Here is a 25,806-nt window from a genome sequence, read left to right as displayed (position 1 = left end):
CCAGGGGAAGCGGGCGTCGTGGATTCCATCCTTGAGAGGGGAAGATCCCCTGGAGGACGGAAAGGCGACCTGCTCCAGTAGTCTTACCTGGGAAATCTCATGGACAGAGGATCCTAGGGGCTACAGTCCACGGGGCTGCAGAGTCGGACACAACTGAACTTGCACACGCTAGACAGGGTCAGAAAGGAGTGGGACTGTAGGACACCCAGCTGGTGTCTAAGGATTGCCTTTTGGTGGGTGAGAACCTCCCCTCCACATGATGAAATTCAGTTCAGGGAGCTAAAAGAACACCTCTCCTGAGAAAGAAGGTCATCAACTGGACTAAAGTTGAGCTCTAAATATAGACTCTCAAGGACGGATTTTGTTTAAGATGGGAGAACTATAAACATATAAAATCTCACTGGAAAGATCCAATACTGAAATAAAGAGTGAATAAAATCAGAGAATGGGAATACTAAACTTTCATGAAATAGAAAGTGATGGAATTGATCGTAACAAGGGATTACCTAAAATGAGACTAGGGACACATTAACATGCACAAAGGAAAAATAAATGTGTGTGGGTAAATATTCTGTAGCTTTTTATAATAGGAAATATGTGGAGTAAGGGGAAAAAAAGTACCGGAGATCTGAGGTTGTGTGTTGTCTTCTAGGATTTTATCCCACATGATTTTATGCCTCCCTTCATCCCATCCACCATTCCACCCTCTCCAATTTCCCCAAATTTTCTATCATCTGCTCTAACATAGACTTTCCATGGTCTAACATCAGAAAATCGCCATCATATTTTGCTTTGAAGAGACCCTTTGCTTTTTTCATTTAATAGTATCTGGTTTTCTATAGCTTTCATTGCTTATTTTGTTGCCCTTCCAAGAAAAGGTTTTTATTTGATTGGACTTTGTTTGATTTTTTTTACCTAACTGTACCCTAAATAGCACAGAATTGTTAGTGGGTATTATCCTATTTGCTCTTTACAGCTATTTCCAGATTATCACTCTCTGTGCGAAGCGTCTTTACTGTGGTCATCTAGGAATCTTCAGGTCAGCCCTACCCAGTCAGAAGTTTCCAGTTATCTTTCCCAGAGTTGTCCTTAGCAACAGGTTGAACACCGTGCAGGTGATCCACCTACCACACTTGCCTCTCAGTTATTTCATATCTGCACTTCAAAATATTTTCCTCTAGAACCCCACTGCTGAGCATATAATGATATTTTAGAACTTGACACTATCCATTATTTTACTACCCCCAATATTTCAATTTCAAACATCTTATTCCCCATGAATTCTTCTGTTGTTCCAGTTTACTTATCTAGGAAATAAGACTGCGTTAATGATTGTGTGACTCATTGGAGTCCTTTGTTGACACAAAACAATTGTTTCTAACCATCCCCAAACCTTTATAGAAATAGCAATTCTTTCTGTCCTAACTTTACCTTCTCTAATATATTGCCTTTCCCACAGTCATTTTCACCATCGAGTACAATTTATTTTTGGCACATTATTTACAATAATATTTACTAGTTGAAAATGTGTCATATCCTTGCTTATTCATTGCTAACTCAGTCACTAGAATGCAAGCTCTCTGAACACAGAGAATTTTTCTCTCATTTTCTATTATATCCCCAAGTTTGGCATACAGTAGGCAACAGTAAGAGCTTCCTAGGTGGTGCTGGTGGTAAGGAGCTCACCTGCCAACACAAGAGACATAAGAGAAACGGTTCAGTCCCTGAGTCAGGAAGATGCTTTGGAGTAGGGCATGGCAACCACTCCAGCATTCTTTCCTGAGAATCCCCATGGACAGAGGAGCCTGGCAGGCTATAGTTCATAGAGTCGAAAAAAGTCAGACATGACTGAAGCAACTTAACATGCATGCACAAGCAATAGTAAATATCTTCATTAAATAAGTGAATAACGAATTAACTGATTGTCACTTCCACTCTACTGAATCTATTTAAATATGGATGGTAGCCTGCATTTATACTTTAGTTCTATCAATACTTAGAGTCAAACTATGCATTACTGTTTCAATTGTGGGTTAGATCATTACAAATGCATAATTATTTTGGAACAATAGAGAAAACTATGTAATTTATTTTGTTCTTAAACTTGCTAATATGTAATACTTGTTTACTTAATTAGTATTTATCAAAAAATACTTCTCATGCAAGCTTAGATATTAGAAACAGAGAAGCCAATGTTTAAATTAAACGCTACTGTTAGAAATTGGGTCATATTCTCTTTATATTGTGAAAGCACAAATTCTGCATTCTGAAAAAGAACTTTTCAATTAATTTTGTCAGGCTAGGTAAAAAATATATATGTATCATGTAGTATCCATTTTCATATCACTGCTTCTCATGTGTGTACATTTATGTATTTCATTACAGGGTTATATATGTAAGTATACATACATACATATATATGCAAGTATATATAAGTAGGCTGAACTTAATGGGTGATTCAAGTGCTTCTTCATTTTTTTTTAATTTTTACTGTAAGCAAATTTCACTAACTGCATTAGGTTTCTTGTAAAATCTAACTTCTACCCAGATGCAATTCTATCTTTCTTGAATAATGATAATTATAAGGCTAAGAATTTGACAAAGCTTTCCCTAGTAGCTCAGATGGTAAAAGATCTGCCTGCAATGCAAGAGACCTGGGTTCATTCCCTGGGCTGGGAAGCTCCCCTGGAGGAGGACATGGCAACCCCACCCCAGTGTTCTTCCCTGGAGAATCCTCATGGACAGAGGAGCCTGGTGGCTACAGTCCAAGGGGTCACAGAGTCAGACACTACTGAGTGACTGCATACAGACACAGAAAGAAGTGTTATATATTGGCCTTAAAAATGCAAGTTTCCTTGAAAAAAAAAAAGTACTCATTTTAGATAAAAAATAAAGAAATATCTATGAAATATTAGGAATAGATAAAGCTATACAAATGAAAGTGAAAGTGAAGTCTCTCAGTCGCGTCCGACTCTTTGCAACCCTATGGACTGTAGCCTATCAGGCTCCTCTGTCCATGGGATTTTCCAGGCAAGAGTGCTGGAGTGGATTGCCATTTCCTTCTCCAGGGGATCTTCCCGACCCAGGAATCAAACCCGGGTCTCCCACATTGCAGGCAGATGCTTTACCATCTGAGCCACCAAATGAAAGATATTATTAACTAGTAATACTTTGAGTTGCGTTTGTATTTAATGGGGCTTCCCTGGTGGCTCATTCAGTAAAGAATCTACCTGCCATTCTGGGTCCTATTCCTAGGCTGGCAAGATCCCCTGGAGAATACAACCAGTTTATTAGCAAGTTTACTTTAATAGCGTTATCCCATTTCAGATTCTACAGCAGGCAGTAAATATAATTGTATAGACGATACCATTCAGTGAAATATTTTTCATAGTTACCATTTTCTTTGGCTCACTCTATTTCTTTATTATCCTACGTTTTTCCTCTAATCCTTCTTACACTCTTTAATTTGTGCAGTCCAAAAACAACTAAAACCCATCTACTTTTGGAATAAGAACAAACTCATTATCTTTTTCTTGTATTCCTCCAATTCAAGCCTATCTCCTATTGCATACCACATTGCATAACCAAATAGTCACTTAAGGAAATTTATATAATTGATGAAAAATTTTAATTTCTAAATGAATTCTACCAACCTCCTCAGTAATCTTCTTCCATTATTCCATAACTATCAGTAATACACTTCAATGATAAATAATAAAGTAGAAAAATGTAACAGCAGAAGTGATAATTATAGTAAAATTTATTCAAATTTTATTTATTGCTGGACTTGTCCCAGATATGCTGTCTCTGGGACTCCCAGGTGGCTCAGTGGGTAAAGAATCCACCTGCAATGCAGGAGATGCAGAAGATTCAGGTTCAATCCCTGAGTCGGGAAAATTCCCTGGAGAAGGAAATGGCAATCCACTCCAGGATTCTTGTCTGGAAAATTCCATGGTCAGAAGAGCCTGGTGGGCCAAAGTCTATGTGGTCGCAAAAAGTCAGACACAACTGAGGAACTGAGCATTCATGCACTCTTGTCACATTGTCATAGACCTGTGGACAGGTAGGTCTCCCACACTTGACTGATTAAAAGAGAGGGGTGATAGTACTTACATATGGAGAAGGCAATGGCACCCCACTCCAGTACTCTTGCCTGGAAAATCCCATGGACAGAGGAGCCTGGTGGGCTGCAGTCCATGGGGTCGCTAAGGGTCGGACACAACTGAGCAACTTCACTTTCACTTTTCACTATCATGCATTGGAGAAGGAAATGGTTTCATGCATTGGAGAAGGAAATGGCAACCCTCTCCAGTGTTCTTGCCTGGAGAATCCCAGGACCTGGGGAGCCTGGTGGGCTGCCGTCTATGGGGTCGCACAGAGTCGGACACGACTGAAGTGATTTTGCTGCAATGAATATTATGCATAGAATGAAGATAGTGGATTTTACTCTCTCCTGCAACCTATTATATCGTCTAATTTCAAATTTATGTAATTTCCTGAATTAAAATCACCCGTCCTGTTTATAGCCTATATATTACACTCCAGTATTTTAGCTAAAAATTTTCACTGAAGTATGCCCTTCATTGAGAGCTCACATAGGTGATATGCCAGTCCTCAAGAATACTGTTCTTTGAATCTTTTGAGACATAGAGACTTCATATTGAATTTTCCAGAAATGCTCTAGACACCTTCTCAGAGAGACTTGGTGTCTATTGTTTCCAGTCAGACTCAACTAGGTCTAACCAACCCAAGTCCTCAGAAGGCTTTTCTGTCATTCATTGTAACTTGGCATACGGTGCGGCACTAGCCAAGATGACTATTGTTTTAATGATGTGATGTATTTTGTTAAATAAACACAAATCAAGTGTTTGGTGATCAACTGGGACAGTTTGCCCCTCTCAACCACGGACATACACACACAAACGTTACATATAATTTCAATGAACGCGTCAAATCTTGTGAAACAAAGTCGCAATGAGCCACAATTCTCTTGTTTAATATCTATTTGTTTGATATTCATTTTTTTTAAGATTTAGCACAACTGGAGAATAGATAACTTTGCTTAGGAGAATGTAACTGAGGTATTATAAATTTTAAATATGCAAATATGTTGTAAATGTACACAAAATAATATTTTACACAGAAGTGCACAGCTGAGATTTTTAACTCATAAAGGATCAAAAATCCAAATTTTTTTCATTATCAGCCCTCAAAGGAAATAAATTAATCATAAATGCATTTAATGTTGAAGTTATTCTAATTTTTAAAAGAAATCAGAACATATTGAAGTCTAACCTCTCATTTCTCGTACTATATATTTAAAATGTGTATATATTGAAGCAATTGTTTATGAAATGTTTTCATGAGTATTGCTACATCATATTTATTTAAAATAAATTGTTCAAGGAAAGCAGTTAATGTTAATGTACAATAAAGAAATCTAGAGTTTCAAATCTTAATTTTGAAAATCTCACAGATGGTAAACAATAGTTTACAGATATGCTGAGAGAAATTAAAAGTTAAGTAATTAAAACATAAATGGGAAAAACGGCATAGACTCAAAATATTAATTTCTGTGTAAATTCATTAAAAAGATAAAGATAATGAAATACTTATATTAAGTGACATATTATTTTATTTTCACAAAATACCATTGTTCTACACTGGAATGATATTGATTATAGATTTTTTTATAATTCAGCAATATTACAGTATATATTTAGTATGTGTATTTCCACAATTAAGGGTGCTTTTTAAAATTACTTTTTCTACACTTTCTCTTTTCTACACTTTCTCTTTCAAAACCATAAGAAATATGTAGGAAAAACAATTCAATGCTAATGTAACAACAAGGTTACAAATCTAAACATATATGTCATTACAGAAAAGTTACAGTTCTCATGGTAGCATTATATTATCAACATTATAGAGCCTGCACAATAAAATATGTATTTAGAAACTTAACTGGTAATTTAAAATAACACATGTAATATATATTAAATGAGGATAAGTTAACATCCCTGCTGCTGCTGCCTAGTTGCTTCAGTCATGTCCGACTCTGTGCAACCCCATAGACAGCAGCCCACCAGGCTCCCCGGTCCCTGGGATTCTCCAGGCAAGAACACTGGAGTGGGTTGCCATTTTTTCCTTCTCCAATGCATGAAAGTGAAAAGTGAAAGTGAAGTCGCTCAGTCATGTCCAACTCTTAGCAACCCCATGGACTGCAGCCTACCTAGGAGAACCTTAATTTATCTGGTTTTGCATTAATATGTCTTAAATTAATAACATCTTACTATCAATTTTAGAAAACTTCAATATACAGTTATAGTCACCCTGTGCTTGAATTTTTTTGCCCTTTTTCTTCTTCCATGGATTATTATAAAACTGCATACAAAGATTTGGAAATATGTTGAGATGGTATGTTTTATACATTATATTATTAGTCTCAGCATTTTTTCCAGGATAATGTTCTGCTATTACCATATTTTATGATAATATGATAACTACATCTGATAGAAAAACAAATCAGATGGAAGCCATACTGTCAGAGTGTCCAGATGCAAAGCTTCCATTCTTGAATTCTTCATAAAATATTTATGAGCTTATTTAAATAATAATGAAATGGAATACACACAGTGCCATTGTTTAAGAATTATGCCGCATATGTAATACTAGAGGGACTCCTCATCACAGGAATCCTAGGTTTCCAGCTAAGAACCAGATTCCATGTCGCACAGTTCCAGCCCTGGTTATTCAACTGCAAGAACACTTTGAAATAGACCCTGATAACTTCTGATCTCTAAAAGTATTGATTACACAAACCCTTTTCATACACCACCTTACACAAAAATGTGTACATATATATATATGTGTGTGTGTGTGTGTGTGTGTGTGTGTGTGTGCATAGACCATTACTATTTCAATACTTTGGTGATTCTTATAATTCCAATCGTATTTAAATTAATTTAGAAATGTCATTACATTTCTAATATACAGAGTATATGCTTATAAGCTCTCTTCCACATAAACCTGAAAATGTAAACTAAGTTAAGTTTATGGAGAAATATGAATCTCTGGACAACTTTTAATTAGACAGTGTTTTGGTTTTTAGGTCCTTAAAGTATTTTGAGTGCTCAGTAAGTTTCAATAAATTGGAAGATAATGAGTCACATTTTATTTTCCAGTGGAATTAGGACTGACGCACTTATGTATTTTATTTTATTCCCAACTCTCGCTGAATTGGAGATCTTAGTTTAGAGTTGTTCCCAGTGAAATATCCTTGTCTTATTGCAGAAAGAATTCAGAGACAAGACAGGAAGTTTCATACAGCAAAGTGAGGATTTACTTAAGCAATAGTAGGCTCTTGATAGATGAGAGCAAGCAGTTTCAGATAAATAGTTGCCCTGAGTTTCTTTGGCAAGTAGGTTAAGTGGCGTAAACAAATGCAGAGGTGGAATATTCCATGGGGAGGGAGGGGTTTAAGGGCTGTATTCCCTGATTTTCATCCCAGCACCACTTTCCAGAGGGGAGGAAAGATTTTTTTTCTTATTTAGCTTTGATTGGCAGAGAAGGGAATGGCATCCATCTCCAGTACTCTTGCCTGGTAAATCCCATGGACGGAGGAGCCTGGTAGATTGCAGTCCATGGGGTTTTGAAGAGTCAGACACGACTGAGGGACTTCCCTTTCACTTTCACTTTCATGCATTGGAGAAGGAAATGGCAACCCAGGCCAGTGTTCTTGCCTGGAGAATCCCAGGGATGGGGGAGCCTGGTGGACTGCCGTCTATGGGGTCTCACAGAGTCGGACACGACTGGAAGCGACTTGGCAGCAGCAGCTTTGATTGGAAGTGTCATGGCATTTGTACATGAGGGAGTTTTTTATCTACAAGGCTAATTTTATCGTGATGGGAGTACAAGGAGCAGCAAATTACATTTGAACTCAGGAGATTCCTGCCTTTTCCCACCTTCTTTACCTCCAGGACACATAGCACCCCAAAATGTGTGGCTTTCAGTCAGTCAGAAGGGTCCTGCTTTTTTTTTGTCTGCCATGGACCCTTACTTTTATAGAATGTGTGGTTTTGTGCCATCTGGCCTATACCCCCTTTCTCTGCTCATACCTTGCCAGCTGTCTAACAGTCAGTAGCTTATAAGTTGCTTAAAAGTTGATTTGTGTCTCATTTAAAACAATTCCTTACAGCAGTGATGTACCTTGTGGGTGCTCAGTAATTGCTATTTTATGGAAGTAATGTGCCGTAAAGGTAATCATCCTAAAGGATGAGGCCATCAAGGTTTTGCATTCAATATGTCAGCAAATCAGGAAGACCCAGCAGTGGCCACAGGACTGGAAAAGGTCAATCCTCATCCCAGTCCTCAAGAAGGGTAGTGCTAAAGAGTTTGCTAACCTTCAGACAGTTGCACTCACCTCCCAAGCTAGAAAGGTCATGCCTAGAATGTTGCATGCTAGGCTTCAGTATTATGTGAATAAAGAACTTCCAGATGTCCAAGCTAGGCTTAGAAAAGGAAGTGGAACCAAAGATCAAATTGCCAACATTTGCTGGATCATAGAGAAAGCTAGGGAATTCCACAAAAACATCTAATTCTGTTTCATCGACTATGCTACAGCCTTTGTGTGGATCATAATTAACTTTGGAAAGCTCTTAAAGAGGTGGGAATACTAGACCATCTTACCTGTCTCCTGAGAAACCTGTGTGTAGGTTAAGAAGCAAGTTAGAACCCTTTATGGAGCAACTAATTGGTTCAAGATTGAGAACTGATTGGTACAACAGGGCTGTCTGCTGTCAACCTGTTTGTTTAATCTATATGCTGAGCTCATCGTGAGAAATGTTGGCCTGGATGGGTCACAAGATGGAATCAAGATAGGCGGGAGAAACATCAACAACTGCACATACATGGATGATACCACTCTATTGGCAAAAAGTGAAGGAGAACTAAAGAGCCTTTTGATGAGGGTGAAGGAGGAGAGTGAAGAGCCAGCTTACCACCAAATATTAAAAAATCCAAGATCATGGCATTTGCCCCATTACTGCATGGCAAACAGAAGGGGAAAAGGTGGAAGTAGTGACAGATTTCCTCTTCTTGGGCTCCAAAATCACTGCAGACGGTGACTGCGACCATGAAATCAGAAGACATTTGCTTCTTGGCAGGAAAGCTATGACAAACCTAGACAGGGTGTTGAAAGGCAGAGACATTACTCTGCTGACAAAGGTCTGTATAGTGAAGGTTATGGTCTTCCCAATGGTCACATACAGTTGGAGAACTGGACTAGAAAGAAGGCGGGGCACTGAAGAATTGATGCCTTCAAACTGTGGTGCTGGAGAAGACTCTCAAGAGTCCCTTGGACAGTAAGGAGATCAGACCAGTCAATGTTAAGGGAAATCAACCCTGAATACCTGTTAGAAGGACTGATGCTGAAGCTAAAACTCCAGTATTTTAGTCATCTGATGTGAACAGCTGACTCACTGGAAAAGACCCTGATGCTGGGAAAGATTGAGGGCAGAAGGGGAAGAGGATGAGATGAATGGATGGCATCACTGATTCGATGGACATGAACTTGGGCAAACTTCAGGAGATGGAGAGGGACAGAGAGGTCTGGCATGCTGCAGTCCATGGGTCACACAGAGTCAGACATGACTGGGAGACTGAAAGACAACAACAGAATGTACTCTCAAGTATTTTTATAATATCTTGTAAATTTCCATATAAATGCACAGCTTATTATTATATAAACCATTCTGTAAAATGTTCTTCAAAAGTCTATGTTGACTTTGAAAAAAATGCACAGCCTGAGAGTTGTAAATTAAGTTTTGTTTGAGCAAAATGAGGACTGCAGCCTGGTAGACAGCACTTCAGATAGCTCGGAGAAACAGCTCCAAAGAGGCAGGAGGGAAGGTTAGTATACATGTGATTTTAATGAAGGGGGAATACATGCAATCAGGCACATATTTTTCCAGAAGGTTTTTGCTAGTCTTGTGAAGTTCCTGCTAGTCTCAAGGAACAGTCGTCATCATAAAGGATTTTAGCACCTTTCTAGATATGAGGACACCCAAGAATTGAGTTCATAAAATCAACCCCTGAAAATATCTAACCCCTGAAAATATCTAACTATCTGAAGACCTGTCCTGCTAGTTTTCCCCCATCACAGAGTGCCTCATTTCTGCTCTCCAACCCGAACTCCTTTCAGGAGGTGTTGAAAATCAGCAGGGGCAGTAGTACGTGATTTAATCCTTGGGGAGGTGGATGGCAGGTGCCCATGGCAAGAGCCAGTTGGTAGTTGACATCTAGTAAACATATTTAACCAGATTCTGCGTGTGTGTGTGTGTGTGTGTGTATAATTGAATTTTTAGTTATCAAACATTCATGCCACCATCACAAATACCATGGCAATTTATTTTAGACTGTGTGTTAGTTTCTTGCTGCTATTGCAAATAACCATAACCATGATGGCTCAAAACCATAGAATATATTATTTTATAGTTGAAAGTGTTGAAATTCTATAGTGGGCAGGCAGGCCCATGTTCCTTCTGGAGGTTTTTGAAAGGACCTGTTCTGTTGCCTTTTCCAGCTTCTAGAGGTCGCCTGCAGTCCTTGCCTGACGGCTCCTTCTCTTTTCAGAGCCAGCTGTGTCCCAACTCCGCTGTCTCTCTCTCTCCCTTTCTTCCTGACTCTACTTCTGTTTTCACATTTCCCCCACTCATACTCATACTCACATTTCTTTCCTGACTCTGGCCCTCCTACCTCCTTCCTATAAGAATACTTGTGATTACAGGGTCCTCTGTAATATAAGTCTGATGTTTGTTTGTTTGTATTTTCTATTTTAATAATGGAAGTGCCTGACTTAAGCTTTGATAGCGAAGGCATCCACTTCAAAGATGTCTATCTTGACTAAACACAGTGCCAGTCACAGGACTAGATAAAGAGCCAGACCTCAACATTTCTTCCTCCCCTACCCCACCCCAGACTCCTTTGTTTTAGAGATGTTGGTTGATTCCCATAACTATCTTTTTGGCCTAAAGCCAATAGTGGAGAATTTCAGGTGTGTCAAATCTCCCAGGGGCTTCCCTGGTGGCTCAGATGGTAAAGAATCCAGCTGCAATGCAGGTGACTTGGGTTAGGTCTCTGGGTTGGGAAGATGCCCTGGAGGAGGGCATGGAAATCCACTCCAGTTTTCCTGCCTGGGGAGTCCTCATGGACAGAGAAGCCTAGTGGGCTACACTCCATGGGTTCGCAAAGAGTCGGACACGACTAAGCAACTAAGCACAAGTCTTCCAGGACCTTGTATATAGTTCACAAGAATAAACCCAGGTAGATTTAAGGATGACCTGTTCAGGTCTGTCCACTTAGGATAATCTCCCTTTTGTGAAGTCAACTCTGCCATAACATAGCCATTATCTTCCTTGTTGTTCAAGATATTTTTGTACAATTGCTGCTGCTGCTGCTGCTAAGTGGCTTCAGTCGTGTCCGACTCTGTGCGACCCCAGAGACGGAAGCCCACCAGGCTCCACCATCCCTGGGATTCTCCAGGCAAGAACACTGGAATGGGTTGCCATTTCCTTCTCCAATGCATGAAAGTGAAAAGTGAAAGTGAAGTTACTCAGTCACGTCCGACCTTCGCAACCCCATGGACTGCAGCCTACCAGGATCCTCTGTCCATGGGATTTTCCAGGCAAGAGTACTGGAGTGGGTTACCTTAGGCTTTTCCAAATAGTGTAGGCAAGTTTTCTGACCATTAAAGAAAAGTACTAAACCACTTTAGAAGTAGTGATCAGAAAAATTGCATCTTCGTTTATTTCCAACCTCAAATTTCAGAAATCTCAGTTTGAGTATACTGAATTTTTTGACAGAATTTCTCCATGGTTCATAATACCTTACAGCATAAAGATTTTTGTAATTTTTCTTTTTTTAAAATTAATTAATTAATTTATTTTTTATTTTACTTTACAATTCTGTATCGGTTAGTGTGTCTGTCTGATCCAAGGACACCCTCTTTCTTATTTTTTTTTTTTTGCCAACTTCTACATGTATAAACAAGAATCCTGAACTGTATATCATGAATACATATACATACTCATAACCAAATAAGATAATGTTAATGCACAAACCATAAAAATATTGTCTTGCTCTTCAAACACTTGTGAATGTCTTATTTTGAAATGGTGTGATATACATCTTCTCTGAATATAAGCTGTTACATTTCTTTACCCTCTTTTATTTATCATCAAGGGCATAATTTTTTGGTTATAATTAAAATGTAAATGTCATTGGAAACAGGGTGAAGAATATCCACTCCATTCTGTGTAATGTATCACCGTTTGAAAGACTGTGTCAAGCAGGATAATTCCCAAACTATGATTGCAAAATTATATTTATTGAAGTCTGGGAACAAGTGGAATCTGGTTTCTTTAAGATGTATGAGAATTATAAATGTTAATGTATCCCCCAATTGATTTGAGAATCTGTAAATGAAACACAGGGCTGTTTAGGGAAATTGACAGTCTAATATTTTCATTTACATATTTTTGTTGTTAACATGAGAAATATAGATATCTTGACAAGTCTGATAAGCTATAATGTAAGATAGGGATTCTGATGGGAATGGGAGGGAACTGTCTGTCTTCTCTTCTTCCTTTGGAATGTTGTTTAAAATCAGATCTATTTTTGGCAAGTGCCAGTTCTGTGTCACTAACACTTAGAACAGTCACATATTAAATATCAGCCATCTTATGTGATTGTGGTCTTTACTTCCTTCTCTTGGGTCATATAGGCACTGTGGGTTAACATTTTATATGTTGATATAGCTTTATTCTGGCACTTAACTTGGTTCAAAAATTGTGCAGGTGTCAAAACAATGAATTTCTGGAGGCTTTTTTTTTTTTTTCTTTTTCTCTTTTAAGAGCTTGGTATTGTTAGCATCAACAGGAAAAGGAATTACGGTGTAACATAAAGTAGAAGTGCAGTTTTTGTTCTGTGTATGTAGCTGGCAGTGGCGCTCTTAATTTACCATTGTAATAAAACAGAAATGACAGTGCTTTCTCTAAAAGGGGAAAACATATTTTCTAATGCGGGGAGGCCAAAGTGGTAATATTTTTAATCACAAATCTCACGTAAATAGCATGATCCCAGATAAATGTATCAGAGTATGTTACTATGTGAGTTATTGTGTAAGCTCTCAGTAGCTTACTGTAGTGAGAGCAGATGGTTTGAGTTTATATCTTTTGTGCTTCTCAGTTATTGATGTGGATTATATGAGAAGATAATTGGCAGGGTTTTGTACATAATTGATATAAAATGCTGTTTGGGATCTTCTCTGATTGGTCAAGTTTCTGGGACATCTGGGACCAGAAGCTCCCGGATTACACATGGAAAAAATATAACTTTCAATCATGTGCATGATAGCAGCACACTGCTAGAATGCTTTATAATTTTTCTGTGCATTTGAAAAAATTAAAATAGATTTCTGTTAGGAAATTGCTTGTTTCACAATTGAGAAACCACTAATTTTATTTTTACAAAAAAGTATTTTCATTTTATTTTTCCCTATGCAGGATGGTAGGAAAATAGGTAAAAATACAGATTGAATTTAAAAGGAAGAAAAGGAGAGTAGAATTTTTTTTAAGCCATATTTGTGGCACTCTGATATTTCTCCTTAAATAATTTTCTTCAATACAGGTTATTATAATGATTTCACATGCATCATCATCTGTCTGGAGGCTTGAAAAACACTGGTAGAAATTTAAATAATGATAGTGTGTATAACAGCAATCAGACTGCATAGCAGCAACTATTTAAACAGGTGGAATTTGTGTCTCTTATCTCTTCTTTTCTATAATGCCCATATTCCCCCTCAATTAATTAAACCAAGTGTTTTCCACAAGTAACATATTATTATCCTATCTTACAAATTCCACAGTTCTGTATGCCTCTCAACTGGAAATTTTGCCTCTCTTATTTTTCTTCCTATTTTCAAATACCATGTTTAACTTAATAATAGCAAATAAATAAGATGTTGACCACAGATTTTTGACAGATTTTAAATGTGCAGATTTCAGGAAGTTCAAATGCACACACTGACAGATAAATAGATTAATGGATAGATATCTAGATCTCAATGACAATATTTCATAAAAGGGATATATTTGTTTAAGTTTGAGAGGCCGGAAATAAATTCAGAAAGAATAATGAGTCAATTCACGGTCACTACACTGGTCACACCAGACTGACAACTTTCAGGTACTACTATCATACTGTAGGTCGGTTTTAGTAAAATTTTTTAAATGCTCTATAATGTCATTATAGATAATACTGGAATCATATGATACATATGGACTTTCTAGGTGGCACAGTGGTAAAGAATTCACTGGCCAACACAGGAGACACAAGAGACATGGGTTCAATCCCTGGGTTGGGAATATTCCCTGGAGTAGCAGATGGCAATCCACTCCAGTATTCTTGCCTAGAAAACTCTATGGACAGAGGAGCCTGGTGGGCTATATTCAATGGGGTCACAAAGAGTCTGATACAACTGCATGAGTGAACACACAAGCACGCACACATGGTACATATATACTCTGGCCAGGTATATTTATAATTTTTGCTTAAGAAGGAGATGGCAACCCACTCCACTATTCTTGCCTGGAAAATCACATGGACAGAGAAACCTGGCAGGCTACAATTCATGGGGCTGAAAAGAGTTGGACATGACTGAGTGACTGAGCATATTTATAATTTTACATCAACTATGTTCAAATGTGATGACTTTCAGTGTGTCATTTATGGGCAAACCACATAGTTCTGCCTTTGATCCTAAGCAACCAAAGTGTAAATTTATTACTTATATTCATATTGCAGATGTTTTTCTGGCTTTCCCCAAAGTATAGATTGTCTCCACTTTCTTCTGCTTTCAATATATGTTATGTCTAGATTTTTTTTCCTGTAGTCAAGCTTTGTTTAAATTAAATAAGTATTAATAATTATATTTCAAAAATCATGCTGTCTGCAGGTAGCATGCTATATCTCTCTCAATCCATTAGGTTTTAAAGTTTTCTTAAGGATATTATGCATTTTTTCTTTTTCTTTTTTTTTTTGTGTTCTTTATTATTATTATTTTTTTACTTACAATACTGTATTGGTTTTGCCATACAGTATTATTTTTACTACTCAAAGCTCTTCAGGCCCTTGCAGTCTGCTTCCAGCCAGAATCTCTATGATATAATATCCATAATACTCTGATGCTCAGAGGGATTGGGGGCAGGAGGAGAAGGGGAAGACAGAGGATGAAATGGTTGGATGGCATAACTGATTTGATGGACGTGAGTCTGAGTGAACTCCGGGAGTTGGTGATGGACAGGGAGGCCTGGCGTGCTGCGATTCACGGGGTCACAAAGAGTTGGACACGACTGAGCAACTGAACTGAACTGAGCTGAACTGAATACTAAAACTCAATCAATAACCAATAGACATACAGATCAATGGTAAAATATGATCCAAAGTTGAGAAAAAAAATGCAGTCAGTAGAAACAAAACCAAATGACTCTGATGAGAATTTTAGAAAGAATTTTCTCCCATGCATAGGTCTAATGAAATAATAACACAACATGAATGTACATTCCTCATTCTTGTAGGTGCTCTTGATTAAACCACTCTGCTGAGCACCTCCCCGAGGAGGATATTCAGTGATCCCAAGGTCTACTACAGCGTCTTCCCTAGAAATGAGAAAAGTGGAGGTGTGAGGATCATATGTGGAACCATATACTGACTTCTGTCATTTCCCTGAAACTCCCCATTGCCCAGAAGTCAGGAACATGAACAACTGTAACTACAGAGAAGTTGGGAAAATGTACTTTAGTGGAGTGTCCAGGAAGATAGTTAGGCTTGTTGAGCATCTTGCTAATCCCTGCCACACTCTCCACCTTCTCCCTTGGCTCATTTTCTTTTAATTAAACATAAACAGCTTTCCTTAACTCATTGTCTAAGACTCTTTTCTTCTCCCTTTGCACTCTTTCTAAGAAATATCATCCCAATTTATGTCTCTAAATAACTAGCCTATATAAATAACATATTTTTAAAAATATACACACTGGATAATTTTGAACTGACACAGAAAAATGGGGAGAGTAAAAGCGAAAAGTGTTAGCCATTCAGTCATATCTGACTGTCATATCTTTGTGACCACATGGACTATAGCCTGCCTGGCTGCCCTGTCCATGCAATTCTCTGGGCAAGAATATTGGAGTGGATAGTGATTCCCTTCTCCCAGGATATTCCCAACCCAGTGATCGAAACTGGATCTCCCACATTGCAGAGAGATTCTTTAACATCTGAGCCACTAGGGAAGCCTGGAGGGTAGTACATATTGTTGTTTAGTCACCCAGTCGTATCTGACTCTCTGCCACTCCATGCACTACAGTATGCCAGGCCTCCCTGTCTCTCACCATCTCCTGGAGTTTACCCAAGTTCATGTTCATTGTATCAGTGATGATGTCCAGCCATCTCATCCTCTGATGCTCTCTTCTCCCCTTGATATTCCCCAGTGTCAGGGAATTTTACAATGAGTAATTTCCACATCTGATAACCAAAATACTGGAGCTTGACATTTAGCATCAGTACTTTCAGGATTGATTTCCTTTAAGAGTTACTGGTTTGATCTTGTTGTACAAGGAACTTTCAGGAGTCTTCTCCAGCACCACAGTGTGAAGGCATCACTTCTTTGGTGCTCTGCCTTCTTTACAATGAAAATCACAATCACAGACAACTAATCGAACGGGCCAAATGGACCACAGAATTGTCTAACTCAATGACAGTATGACCCATGTCACATAAGGCCATGCAAGATGGACAGATCATGGTGGAGAGTTCTGACAAAACATGGTCCACTGGAGAAGGGAATAGCAGCAAACCACTTCAGTATTCTTGCCTTGAGAACCACATGAACAGTATGAAAAGGCAAAAAGATAGGACACTAAAAGATGAACTCCCCAGGTCTGCCGGTGCCCAATATGCTACTGAAGAAGGATGGAGTAATAACTCCAGAAAGAATGAAGAGATGGAGCCAAAGCAAAAACAGCATCCAGTTGTGGATGTGACTGGTAATGCAAGTAAAGTCCAATATTGTAAAGAACAATTGCATAGGAACCAGGAATGTTATGTCCAGGAATCAAGGTTAATTGGAAGTGGTGAAACAGGAGATGGCAAGAGTGAACATTGACATTTTAAGAATCATTGAACTAAAATGGACTGAAATGAGTGAATTTAACTCAGATGACTATTATATCTACTACTGTGGGCAAGAAATCCCTTCGAAGAAATGGAATAGCCCTCACAATTAACAAAAGACTCCAAAATGCAGTACTTGGGTGCAATCTCAAAAATGACAGAATGATCTCTATTTCTTTCTAAGGCAAACCATTCAATACTACAGTAATCCAAGTCTATGCCCCAACCAGTAATGCTGAAGAAGCTGAAGTTGAATGGTCCTATGAAGACCTATAAGACCTTCTAGAACTAACACCCCCAAAAGATGTCCTTTTCATTATAGGGGACTGGAATGCAAAAGAAGGAAGTCAAGAGATACCTGGAGTAACAGGCAAATATCACCTTGGAGTACAAAATGAAACAAGTAAAAGACTAACAGAGTTTTGCCAAAAGAACACAATGGTCATGGCAAAAACCCTCTTCCAACAACAGACAGAAGACTCTACACATGGACATCACCAGATGGACAACACTGAAATCAGATTGATTATATTCTTTGCAGCCAAAGATGGAAAAGCTCTATACAGTCAGCAAAAACAAGACTGGGAACTGACTGTGACTCAGATCATGAACTCTTTATTGCCAAATTCAAATTTAAATTGAAGAAAGTAGGGAAAACCACTAGACCATTCAGATATGACCTAAATCAAATCCCTTAATGATTATACAGTGGAAGTGAGAAATAGATTCAAGGGATTAGATCTCATAGACAGGGTGCCTGAAAACCTATAGACAGAGGTTTGTGACATTGTACAGGATACACTGATCAAGATCATCCCCAAGAAAAAGAAATGAAAAAAGGTGAAATGATTGTCTGAGGAAGTCTTACAAATAGCTGAGAAAAGAAGAGAAGCTAAAGGCAAAGGAGAAAAGGAAAGATATACCCATTTGAATGCAGAGTTCCAAAGAGTAGCAAGGAGAGATAAGAAAGATTTCCTCAGTGATCAATGCAAAGAAATAGAGGAAAACATTAGAATTCAAAAGCTTAGAGATCTCTTCAAGAAAATAAGAGATACCAAGGGAACATTTCACAGAAGGACGTGCACAAGGGACAGAAATGGTATGGACCTAACAGAAGCAGATTTTAAGAAGAGGTGGCAAGAATACAGAGAAGAACTATACAAAAAAGATCTTCATGACCCAGATAATCATGAGAGTATAATCACTTACCATAGTCAAACAACTTGGAATGAGAAGTCAGCTGGGCCTTACGAAGCATCACTATGAACAAAGCTAGTAGAGGTGATAGAATTCCAGGTGAGCTATTTCAAATCCTAAAAGATGTTGCTGTAAAAGTACTGCACTCAATATGCCAGCAAATTTGGAAAACTCAGCAGTGACCACGGGACTTGAAAAGGTCAGTTTTCATTCCAATCCCAAAGAAAGGCAATACCAAAGAATATTCAAACTACCACACTATTGCAGTTGTTTCACATGCTGGCAAAGTAGTGCTCAAAGTTCTCCAAGCCAGATTTTAACAAGATGTGAACTGTGAACTTTCAGATGTTCAAGCTGGATTTAGAAAAGGCAGAGAAACCAGAGATTAATGGATCATCAAGAAAGCAAGATAATTACATAAAAAAATCTACTTTTGCTTTATTGACTACGCCAAAGCCTTTGACTGTGTGGATCACAACAAACTGTGAGATATTCTTAAAGAGATAGGAATACCAGACCACCTGACCTGCATCCTGAGAAATCTGTATGCAGATCAAGAAGCAACACTTAGAACTGGACATGGAACAACAGACTAGTTTTAAATTGAGAAAGGAATACATCAAGGCTGTATATCATCACCTGCTTATTTAAATTATATGCAGAGTACATCATGTGAAATGCTGGGCTAAATGAAGCATGAGCTGGAATCAAGATTTCCAGGAGAAATATCAATAACATCAGATATGCAGAAAACAGCACCCTTATGGCAGAAAGCAAAGAACTAAAGAGCTTCTTGATGAAAGTGAAAGAGAAGAGTGAAAAATTTGGCTTAAAACTCAACATTCAAAAACTAAGATCATGGCATCCAATCCCATCACTTCCTGGCAAATAGATGGGAAAACAATGGAAACAGTGAAAGACTTTATTTTGGGGGGGAGGGGGCTCCTAAATCACTGTACATGGTGACTGCAGCCATGAAATTAAAAGAATCTTGCTCCTTGGAAGAAAAGCTATGATTAACCTAGACAGAATATTAAAAAGCAGAGACAATACTTGGCTGATGAACTTCCATCTAGTCAAACCTATGATTTTTCCAGTAGTCATGTATGGATGTGAGTGTTGGACTATAAAGAAAGCTGAGTGCCGAAGAATTGATGATTTTGAACTATGGTGCTGGAGAAGACTCTTGAGAGTCCCTTGGACTACAAGGAGATCCAACCATTCAATCCTAAAGAAAATCAGTCCTGAATATTCATTAGAAGGACTGATGCTGAAACTGAAACTCCAATACTTTGCCCTCTGATGTGGAGAACTGATTCATTGGAAAAGACCTTGATGCTGGGAAACATTGAAGGCAGGAGTAGAAGGGGATGATAGAAAATGAGATGGTTGGATGGCATCAATGACTTGATGGACATGGGTTTGATCAAGCTCCTGGATTTGTTAATGGACAGGAAAGCCTGGTGTGCTGCAGTCCATGGGGTCACAAAGAGTTGGACATGACTGATTGACTGAACTGAACTGAACTGAACTTCTTTACAATCCAGCTCTCACAACCATATGTGACCAATTCAAAGACCATAGCCTTGAATATATGCACCTTTGTTGATAGAGTAATGTCTCCACTTTTCAACACGCTGACTAGGTTTGTCTTAACTTTCCTAACCAGAGGCAATCGTCTTCTAATTTCATGGCTGCAGTCACAATCTGCAGTGATTTTGGAGCCCAAGAAGATGATGAAATCTCACTACTTCTACATTTTCCTCTTCCATTTGCCATGCAGAAATGGGACCAGATGACATTATCTTAGTTTTTTTTTTCTTGTTTTTCGATATTTACTTTTAAACTGGCTCTTTCACTCTCCTCCTTCTTCCTCACCGAGAGGCTCTCTATTTCCTCTTCATTTTTTTGCCATTAGAATGGTATCATCCGCATATCTGAGGTTGTTGATGTTTCTCCCGCCTATCCTGATTCCAGCTTGTAACTCATCCAGTCTGACATGTCTCATCATGTGCTCAGCATATAGGTTAAACAAGCAGGGTGACAGCAGACAGCCCTGTTGTACTCCCTTCTTGATCTTGAGCCAATCAGTTGTTCCATACAGGGTTCTAATTGTCACTTCTTGATCCACATACAGGTTTCTCAGGAGACAGGTAAGATTGTTTGGTATTCCTATCTCTTTAAGAGCTTTCCACAGTTTGTTATCATCTACACAGTCAAAGGCATTAGCATAGTCAATGAAATGGAAATAGATGTTTTTCTGAAATTTCTTTGCTTTCTCTGTAATCCAAATTGAATGTTGGCAATTTGATCTCTAGTTCCTCTTCCTTTTCTAAACCCAGCTTGGACATCTGGAAGCTCTTGGTTCACAAAATGTTGAAGCCTAGCATGCAAGTTTTTTTTTTTTTTTTCTTTGAATAGCAGCTTTATATTAGCATCTCAGAAGCTTAATTATTTACTTTGATGGACTTTCATAAACAGTTTTACATTTGTAAGGAAATTGTCCTTTTAAGCCCTAAGTATATTTTGAAATTATTTTCAGTGGTATCAGGTAGTGAGTCTTTCAAGATAAATTTGATCTTCAAAAAGAGTAAAAAGACATTGGATATTAATGATAAAAGATAAAGTAGGCTATAAAAATAGTAATATAGTTGGTATATTTTTATTTTTTTAATTAATTAATTTATTTATTTATTTTTAATTTTTACTTTACAATTCTGTATTGGTTTTGGCATAGATTGACATGAATCCACCACAGGTGTACATGCGTTCCCAAACATGAACCCCCCTCCCACCACCCTCCCCACAACATCTCTCTGGGTCATCCCCGTGCATCAGCCCCAAGCGTGCCATATCCTGCATCAGACATAGACTGGCAATTCGATTCTTACATGATATTATACATGTTTCAATGTCATTCTCCCAAATCATCACACCCTCTCCCTCTCCCTCTGAGTCCAAAAGTCCGCTATACACATCTGTGTCTTTTTTGCTGTCCTGCATACAGGGTCATCATTGCCATCTTCCTAAATTCCATATATATGTGTTAGTATACTGTATTGGTGTTTTTCTTTCTGGCTCACTTCACTCTGTATAATCGGCTCCAGTTTCATCCATCTCATCAGAACTGATTCAAATGTATTCTTTTTAATGGCTGAGTAATACTCCATTGTGTATATGTACCACAGCTTTCTTATCCATTCATCTACTGATGGACATCTAGGTTGTTTCCATGTCCTGGCTATTATAAACAGTGCTGCGATGAACATTAGCATGCAAGTTTTTAAGCATGACCTTACTAGCCTGGGAGATGAGTGCAATTGTCCAATTGTTACCACATTCTCTGGTACTGCCCTTCTTTGGAACTGGGATGAGGACTGACCTTTTAAAGTCCTGTGGCCACTGCTGGGTCTTCCAGAATTGCTGACATAATGAATGCAAAACCTTGATGGCATCATCCTCTACAGATTTGAATAGTTCTGTGGAATTTCATTGCATCCACTGGCTTTATTAACAGCAGTGCTTCTTAAGGCCCACTTGACTTACACTCCAGAACGTCTGGCTCTGGGTGACTAACCATACTATCGTAGTAATCTGGCTCATTATAATCATTTTTATACAGTTGTTCCATGTATTCTTTCTAACTCTTCTTGATTTCTTCAGCATCTACTATATCTCTACCATTTTTATCTTTTATTGTGCCCATCTTTGGGCTGAGTGTTCCCTTGATGTTTCCAGTTTTCCTGAAGAGATCTCTAGTCTTTCCCCTTTTGTTGTTTTCTTCTGTTATTGAGCACTGTTCCTTGAAGACCTTCTTGTCTCTTCTAGCCATTTATTGAAACTCTGCATTTAATTGGATGTACATTTCCCTCTCTCCCTTGCTTTTCACTTCTCTTCATTTTTTCATTATTTGTAAAGCCTGCTCAGAAAACCACTTTGCCTTCTTGCTTTAAATTTTCTTTGGGATGCTTTTGTTCACCACCTCCTGTACAATATTGCAGACCTCTGTCCATAGTTCTTCAGGCACATTGTTATTTAGATCTAGTCCCTTGCATCTATTTATTACCTCTACCATGAATTCATAGAGGATCTTATTTAAGTCTTACCTGGATGGTCTAGTGGTTTTCCTGGTTTTCTTTAATATAAGACTGAATTTTGCCATGAGAAGCTGATGATCTGAGATACAGTCAGCTCCAGGTCTTGTTTTTGCTGACTGTATACAGCTTTTTCATCTTCGGCTACAAAGAATGTAATCAGTTTGATTTATTTATTGACCATTTGGCAATGTCCAAGTAAAGTTGTCCCTTGTGTTGTTGAAAAAGAGTATTTGCTATGTCTAGTGAGTTTTCTTGGCAGAATTCACTTTGCCTTTGCCCTGCTTCATTTTGTTCTCCAAGTATAAACTTGCCTGTTACTCCAGGTATCTCTTGGCTTCTTATCCTTGCATTGCAACCCCCGATGATTAATAGGACATCTTTTTAGATGTTAGTTCTAGGCAGTCTTCTAGGTCTTTATAGAACTAATCAAATTCAGCTTCTTCAGCATTGGTATTAGGGGCATAGATTTGGAGTACTGTGATATTGAGTGGCTTACCTTGGAAATGAACCAAGATCATTCTGTCATTTTTGAGATTGCACCCAAGTATTGTAGTTTGGACTCTTGTTGATTATGAGGGCTACTCCACTTCTTCTATGGGATTCTTGTCCACAGTAGTAGACACAATGGTCATCTGAATTAAATTCACCCATTCCTGTCCATTTTAGTTCTCTGATTCCTAGGATGTTGATGTTTATTCTTACTGTCTCCTGCTTGACCATGTCCAGTTTTCCTTGATTCATGGACCTAACATTCCAGGTTCCTATACAATACTGTTCCCTGCAGCACTGAATTTTACTTTCATCACCAGACACATCAGCAAAGTAAAAAAAGAAAGTGAAGTTGCTCAGTCGTGTCTGACTCTTTGCAAACTCATGGACTGTAACCTACCAGGTTCCTCTGTCCATGGGATTTTCCAGGCAAGAATACTGGAGTGGGCTGCTATTTCCTTCTCCAGAGGATCTTCCCAACCCGGGGATTGAACCCAGGTCTCTCGCATTGCAGGCAGACGCTTTACCATCTGAGCCACCAGGGAAGCTTCCCTAGACACATCAACAACTGAGCATCATGCCCACTTTGGTTCAGCTGTTTCATTCATTCTGGTACTATTGGTAATTCTCTGCTCTTCCCCAGTAGCATATTGGGCACCTTCAAACCTAGGGGACTCATCTTTCAGTGTCATATCTTTTGGGCCTTTTATACAGTTCATGAGGTTCTCATGGCAAGTATACTGGGGTGGTTTGCCTTTCTCTCCAGGGGATCACATTTTATCAGTACTCTCTGCTATGACCCATGCATCTTGGGTGGCCCTGCATGGCATGGCTCATAGCTCCATTGAGTTACACAAGCCCCTTCAGGATGAAGAGGGAGTGTTCCATGATGGGGGGAGTACTATATGTACTACTAAATTAACAATTCACTCTACTAAAATTAGTGTATTTACACATTTACTCTGTACACACTTAAATAAGACAAAGTACATTAACAATTCACTTTGTATAGATAACTTAAAATTTGTGTGTCCAGATAAGTGAAATCTCTCCCAAATCTGATATCTCATTCATCTCTTATATCTACTTTTGAGTTTCCATCTTATCTTTACTCCATTTTCTGCTTGATATTTTCTTCAACTGTTTGTTCCACCTCTTCACTTGGAAATCTCTCTAGCCACTCAAGCTCAGTATGTTTGGAACTCAACTCAATTCTCCCACAAACTTGTTTCTCACCCTTTGCACCATCAATGAGATAATATCAATGTTTTCTAATTCAAACCAAAAAAATATAGCCTTAAGTATGTTGTCCTTTTTGTCTACATTATTGACCTAAAGTTAGAGTCACTATGATGCCAAATTTAAAATGATCTTTTAAAATTTCATTATAATTCACACAAGCATATTTCAGACATTGATGTTTATAAATCACTTGCAAAAATTGAGAATCTGGATTTATTTAAAAATCTTAATTGCCTAAATATACCTTGGAAACAATAGATTAACTGTAATTTATATAATACACTTTGATATGGAGATTTTAGTTGATTAAAAATTAGTTTTAAATGAAGGATGCTGTATCATTTTTAATTCCAAATACAGTGTCATTCTCAAATAAGATAATAGTCACATTGAACTTTGTGCTCTTTAAATGTTATGAGAAAGGAAGCTGACAATCTGAAGTAGGGCCATAAAAGGTTTCCCAGAAGACTAAAGAGCTGGAAAAGAAAGTAACATAAGGGACACTAAAGTAGCCCATGTATTTAATACAGCAATTAGAAGACACAGACATTTGTAATAGTTCTCTTCAAATCTCTGACAGCTACACTTTGCCAAAGATAATGCATTTATTATTTTTTCTGGAAAGCAGAACTGGAATACACAGGTATGAAATACCAAGAAGTTATTTTTTTAGTCTTCTCCAAGAAAGAATTTCCCAAAAGAGCCATTCATAAATGGAATGGCAGTTTTATAGGTATTCTTCATCCACTAGTGAAATTATTCCAGGTATGGGGAATGAATTAGAATATGTCATTTAAAATGTCCCCTCTAAAGTTTTAGAATTTTATGCATGTGTATCAGTTTAATCATGGATAGGATATATAAAGAAATATGTTAAAATAAGTAAAAATATCATTTTGCATCAACAAGTGGAAGGACACGAAGAACTCACATTTTCCAGGGCTTAGAATGCAACTCTATCTACACTGGAGGGAGAATAGAGCAATTAGTATGTATCAGAGATCCAGAACATTGACCTGAGTTTCCCAGGAGGGTCAGAGAAGAGAGGCACAGAAGTAGGTGCTGTGCTTACTTGTTTATTTGGGGGCTCCCTAAATGACACTTGGGGTGCTTGAGCTCTTGCGGCTTCTCTGTCCCTCACTGTGTGTGAGAACTTCAACATGCTGCCTCACTGCTCTGCCTGGGTCTGTCCTCCTAGCATCAGATTCTGATGCCATTGATACAACTAGCTGTGAGCCTTTTTGAAATACATATGAATGTTTTGAACGTCATGTTGAATGAATCTTTGAAATTCACTTTTTAATATTTTGAAACATTGTTTGAAAGCAGATCAGTCTCAGCTCCCTGACCTTGGGTCTTCTCTGTGAACTGCGTGACTGCACTAGAGGCTCCATGCTCTTTCTGTCAGAGTTTTGAGCCCACTTTCCTGTCTTTCTTTCTTCCTCTCTTTCTCTCTCCCTCACTCCTTTGCCCTTTCCTTCCTTCCTTCCTTTCAACAGCTTTATTGAGATATACTTCATATACTGTACAGTTCACACATTTACAGTGTATA

The sequence above is a fragment of the Oryx dammah genome, unplaced genomic scaffold (genome assembly GCF_014754425.2).
Source record: "Oryx dammah isolate SB20612 unplaced genomic scaffold, SCBI_Odam_1.1 HiC_scaffold_7, whole genome shotgun sequence".
Lineage (NCBI taxonomy): Eukaryota > Metazoa > Chordata > Mammalia > Artiodactyla > Bovidae > Oryx > Oryx dammah.
The sequence above is the reverse complement of the archived record's forward strand: the minus strand, read 5'-3'. Positions refer to the sequence as shown.